This window comes from Rhinopithecus bieti, unplaced genomic scaffold (assembly GCF_001698545.2).
Source record: "Rhinopithecus bieti isolate Rb0 unplaced genomic scaffold, ASM169854v2 scaffold_12640, whole genome shotgun sequence".
Taxonomy (NCBI): Eukaryota; Metazoa; Chordata; class Mammalia; order Primates; family Cercopithecidae; genus Rhinopithecus; species Rhinopithecus bieti.
Genome location: NW_016807406.1, coordinates 2017924 through 2023952, shown reverse-complemented (window position 1 = coordinate 2023952; position 6029 = coordinate 2017924).

The window sequence follows — 6029 nt, the reverse complement described above, 5'->3', positions numbered from 1 at the left end:
TAGAAATGGCCAAAAGGTATGCTTTAAAATGCTCAATTTACCTTATCAACAGGGAAGTGTAAACCAAAACCACAATGAGATACCACCTCATTCCTGTTGGAATAGTTATTATCAAAAAGACAAAAGAAAACAAGTGTTGGCAAGGATGTGAAGAAAACGAAACACACATTGCTTTGGGGATTGTAAACTAGTAAAGCAATGGTAGAAAAAAAGTATGGCCATTTCTCAAAAAACTAAAAATGATGCTACCATATAATCCAGCAATCTAACTATAGGGCATATGTCCAGAGGAAATGAAATCAGTATGTCAAAGAAACATATGCACTCTCATGTTTATTATAGCACTATTTGCAATAGCCAAAAATGAAATTAACCTAAAAGTGTTCAACAACAAATAAATGGATAAAGAACACATGGTATGTATATACAATGGAATACTATGCAGTTACAAAAAATTATGAAATTCTGTCATTTGCAACAACATGGACGAACCCAGAGGACACCATGTTAAGTGAAATAAGCCAGAGTCAGAAAGACAAATATTGCATGATCTCACATATATTTGGATTTGGAACTATTTTTACAAAGTTCAATACTGGCCAGTCATGGTGACTCACACCTATAATCCCGGTATTTTGGGAGGCTGAGGCAGGCGGATCATTTCAGAACAGGAGTTTGAAACCAGCCTAGCCAATATGGCAAAACCCCATCTCCACTAAAAATACAAGAAATTAGCTGGGCGTGGTGTCGCACGCCTGTAATCCCAGCCACTCAGGTGGCTGAGGCATGAGAATCACTTGAACCTATGAGGCTGAGGTTGCAGTGAGATGGTGCCACTGCACTCTAGCCTGTGCAACAGACCAAAACTGTCTCAATTTTTAAAAAGTCAATATTATAGAAGCACTGAGTAGAATAACACTTATTAAAGACTGGGGAGGGGAAGAAGGAGAAGAGAATGGGGACAGGTTGATCAACGGGCACCAAGTGACTATTAAATAGGATGAATAAATTCTGGTGTTCTATTATACAGTAAAGTGACATTGGTTAAGGGTAAAATATTTTATATTACAAAGTGGCTAGAAGAGAAGTTTTCAAAGGTTCTTACCATGAAGTGATGATAAATTCATGAGGTGATAGATATACTCACTATCCCGATGGGATCATTACACAACATAGATATGAATCAAAATATCAAATTATACCCCATAAATATGTACAATGTGTCAATTTAAATAAATAAATACTCCAAAAAATTGATCAAAGTATCAGGAGAGAAAGATAGGCATTTGAAATGTCCCCATGTGATAAAAGTATGCAATCAAAATTGAGATGCCATGATGAGTGTTACACTGGCTAACTCATCTTTATTTCTGGGTATACTTGTGAATGGTCTTGTTGCTTATGTGGCCTAGGTTAATAAACTGATAATTTTGGGTAAGTGAGAGAATAGTCTTTAAATATACATAATAATATAATATGCAAAAAGATACTTTTGATTATTTTAAGGAATAACACCTCATCAGTCTTTTTCTTGAGGGCTCAATCAATATTAATTCACATCCCCAATTAAGTGCAGCTTATATATATTCTTATAAGATGGTTAGTGACAAAAATAAATCATAATAGATTTATTTTTTCTAGAGATTTACACTTACAAACATATCTGAAATGCTTGTTGACAAATAAACATGGCTATAATCACTTTGAAACTATCTCAATGCTAAAACCATGTTTTACAATGACTGACAATTGAGTAAAATTAACCATGTTCCTAATGAAAAGGCTCCTCCTAGTTTATCTTTAGCTTAATAATTTAAATAACAAAAAAATGAGTGGGTGAGTATAATTACCAATGAAGATGTTCATCATCACATTGATAGAGATTACCTCTAGAAATCTGATCTGAGTGCTTTTAATATCTTGTAAAATATGTGTTGTTTGATTTTTCTATTATCAGATTATTTTGACTTTCAAAACATATAAAATACTATAATAGTTGTTAATATCAAAAATATTAATATCTTAATGCCAGCAGAAAGATTTTTGGGTTGAAACCTAAGGGAAAATGTTTTGCTTTATAAGGATTACAATGCCCTGGATTGCATTAATTTTATATAATAAAGGATCTCCCCTTTTCAGAAACGTTAAAAATTAAAATGGACACTTCTATATTAAGTATTTATGGTATTGTCCTACGCAGTGCTGGAAAAATGCACAGAACGTCTACTTTAGGTAATTTCAATCTTCATAATTCTATTATTTCAAATGATTTCTCAAAAAGTAAAAGTATTACAGAAAGTTCTCAGTAGTTTTACTGGTTCCATTATGAATTTCTATGACATATAAAACATTAGAAACACTAAACAAACTCATCCTAATTTCTAAAAGTAGACATATTATATCAACAAACACAGTTCATTTCAGCAAAAGAAATAACAAAGTTCTAGAAATCCCGTATTATTTGAGGATATGAGATTCTTACTTTTGCCTCATGTCTTTTCAGTAATTTAGTAAGAAAAAATGGACTCTGATTTATGTACTATTTTTACTCACATTTGGTCAAACCCTTAATAAGTATTAGTCTACATTTTAAGCATTATCTAGAAATTCTGCTTTTTGTACATTCGTTAAACAACTATTGAGTGCATACTTACCACGTGGTTGGCACAGTGTGAGATTCTGATGAAACAGGCAAACAAGCTACACATAGTGACTTTTCTCAAGAAGCAAACAGTTTTTCCCCAGTTGCCTTAAAAGAAACCACCAGCAACTAGAACATTTCACAATATCGTGTCCACAACTCTGAACATGATCATTCTAGAATCCATCTATCCTGGAGATAGTATTTACAGAAGAATTTCAGTTTTTATGGTGAGAATCCCCTGGATTACTCTGGGGAGTAAAGTAATGGAAAATAGGAAAAGGCATGCTCACTCTTACTCAATTGATGATGAATGGTTTTAAAACAAAAGCCAGTGCTTACAAATACGATAGGGTCATAATCTAACTCTGCTTTTATGTTGAAGTCAAATGTATTCACAGTTTATAGTTTAGAGGAAATAGTTCTATGTACCTTAACCTAGGTACACATTAATAATTTACATATTGGGCAGCAACGCTTGATTTGCACATTTTAAAAATGATTGAAAATTTACAAAAGTAAAAGAACAACTGTTTGCACATGGATTAATTTGCTGTTAGAAGAAGAAAATCTGCACAAAGCTACCTAAGACGTGAGGAAAACATTCTAACTTCTGTTAGAATAAAAGGCCTTTATAGGTCGTGCTCTTTATTTAGTAGTTACAGAAGGTAGAATATAGAGCAAGGCCTTCAAAGGCCTTAATGTCTTCCAAAAGTCATTTACAAATCCATTCCCTGACATGTCATGAACTTTTTTTAATAGTATACAGAACAGATACGATTTGAATCTCTATTTCGAGTGAAGACAGAATGGCTTATGTAGACCAATTCTCTGATCAAGAACAACTAGAATAATCCTGAGAAAAAAAAAAAAAAAAAATAAAAAATTTACCCGCCCCTAATCTTAAAATCTTAGAAAATCTTAAAATATTTTACAGTTTAGTTGCTCAGAGAGCAACTATGATAACCAAGAGGCAAAGAAGATATCTACAATACATTGTGATTAGCCTAAAAGCCTGCTATGCTGTTATGCTCATGACATTTACCTTAGGTTAAAGGTCAAGAACTCAAAACAAAAAGGTGGCATTCAATAAATGATTACCAGGTATTTGACACATAAAACCAAATGACTGAGAAAAGAAAAGTTTTAAAAAAGGAGGCAAAAATAAAATAAGTCATTCAGACCTTGCAGTTATCAGATATAAAATACCAAATAATTATAATTAATATGTTAAAAAATAGACAATATAAGGAAAAATATTATCAAATAACTAGACTGGAATCATTAAAACTAATCAAATAGAAATCCTGTAACTGGAAAAACACAACTATTAGTTTAAACAACTTAACAACTTGACTAGGTTAGAATCAATGGAAAAAAAAATTAGTAGCCTAGATAAATGGTCAACAGAAAATATCAAGACTGAAGCAAAAAAAAAAAAAAAAAAAAAAAAAAAAAAAAAAAAAAAAAAAAGAAAGAAAATAAGAAGAAAAAGCATGTGTACTTGAGACATATAGAATGTGGTGAAGTTATCCAGCATATGTGCAATTGTAGTCCAAACAAAAAGAGGAGAGAACTAGTTGGGATTAAGCAATATACAACTAGATACTGGCTATAAATTTTCCAAAACCAAAGAAAATTATCAGCTTAAATTTTCAGAAAGACTATAAGCAGGAAAAACCCAAAGAAAACCATCACCTAAATGCTCCTAGCAAAAATGCCTAAAATTATGGTCTAAAAAACCACCATGGGGTTGGGAGAGGAGGGCCTGGGAAAAGGCCTTGAAAACACACATTACTTTAAAGGAGCAATGATGAAACTGCAGAGCTGACATTTCAACATAATAAGTGGAAGCCAGAAAATATTTGGATATTTTTTAAATGCTGAAAGAAATAATGTCCAAACTAGAATATTCTACACAGTAAAATTCTCTTTTCAAAATGAATGCCAAAATAAGTGTGTTGTAAAATACACTCCACAGGTACACAAACTAAATGAAACAGTAAGGGAATTTTTCATACAGAAGAAAAATAAGTTCAAAGAAAGCAAGTAAGTAAAAGAAGGAATGCAGAGAAAAGGAAAAGATAGATATATAAATAATTATAAATAAATATTGACCTATGAAATAATAATTGTAATGTGCTATGAATTATAATGCAGAAAGATAATAAAAACAACAATAGCACAAAAATCAGAAAAGGGCAAAAGAATTTAAAAAATTTAAAGATTCTGGCATTGTCCTGGAAATATTAATTTATGTTTGACTCTGATAAATCAATCACTCATGCTATACTATTAGGAAACCACTAAACACTCCTACAAGAGAAAATATTAAGTAACACAAATCATTGACGAATTAAATGTAATACAAGAAAGGAAATGACAAGAACATAAATAGTAAGACGCTAGATACATACTGAAATGTTTCAGTAGTGACTTTAAATGTAAATAGACAAAGAACTCCAAGTAAAAGACAAAGATTTTCATATGGAATTTAAAAAGTCAACCAAATGCAATTTATAAAAGAAGTATAATAAATTAAAACATACAGAAAGATGAAGGCAAAACATAAAAAAGATATACCTTATGGAAACTAACCAAAATAAATCTGGGTTACCAATACTAATATCTGATAAAATGAACTTTAAGGCAAGCAATATCACTACAGATGAAAAGGGACACAACCGAATGTTTAAAACATTCATCTACCAGGAAGATATAATAATCAAGTATTTCATTAAACAAATTACACAAATATATAAAGAAAAAATATACATGAAGGATATTTATTTATAACAAAATATATAAAGAAAGTTTTACAGAACATAAAGCATTTAGAATATATAAAGTATATGGTAAATACACCTGATCTGGCAGACATAAAACATTTGCTCCTTAAAATGTAAAGTGTAACATCTAAAAAAATTAACAAATACAAGGCCTTAAGTAAGTTTTAACTTTCAAAGGGTTGATATCACAAGGAATATGAATTATGCATGGGTAGTATGATGGAAAAAAATCACCCATTATTTGAAAGTTAGTTCATATATCTACAGATCACAAAAGATTCCTACTTAAGTGTCAGTATCAACGGATGAAAAATAAATCACATCTAGCAATGAAAAATAATTTACCTAAATAATAATGAAATAATAGATAGCTGAACTGTTGGGGTACAGCTAAAGTCATACTAAGAAGGAAATGTATAATCTTTGATGAAGAGATTAGAAAAGAAGAAAGTGTATACCCAGTAGTGGGATGGCTGGGTCATATGGTACATCTAGTTCTCGATCCTTGAGGAATTGCCATACTATTTTCCATAATGGTTGAACTAGTTTACAATCCCACCAACAGTGTAAAACTGTTCCTATTTCTCCACATCCTCTCC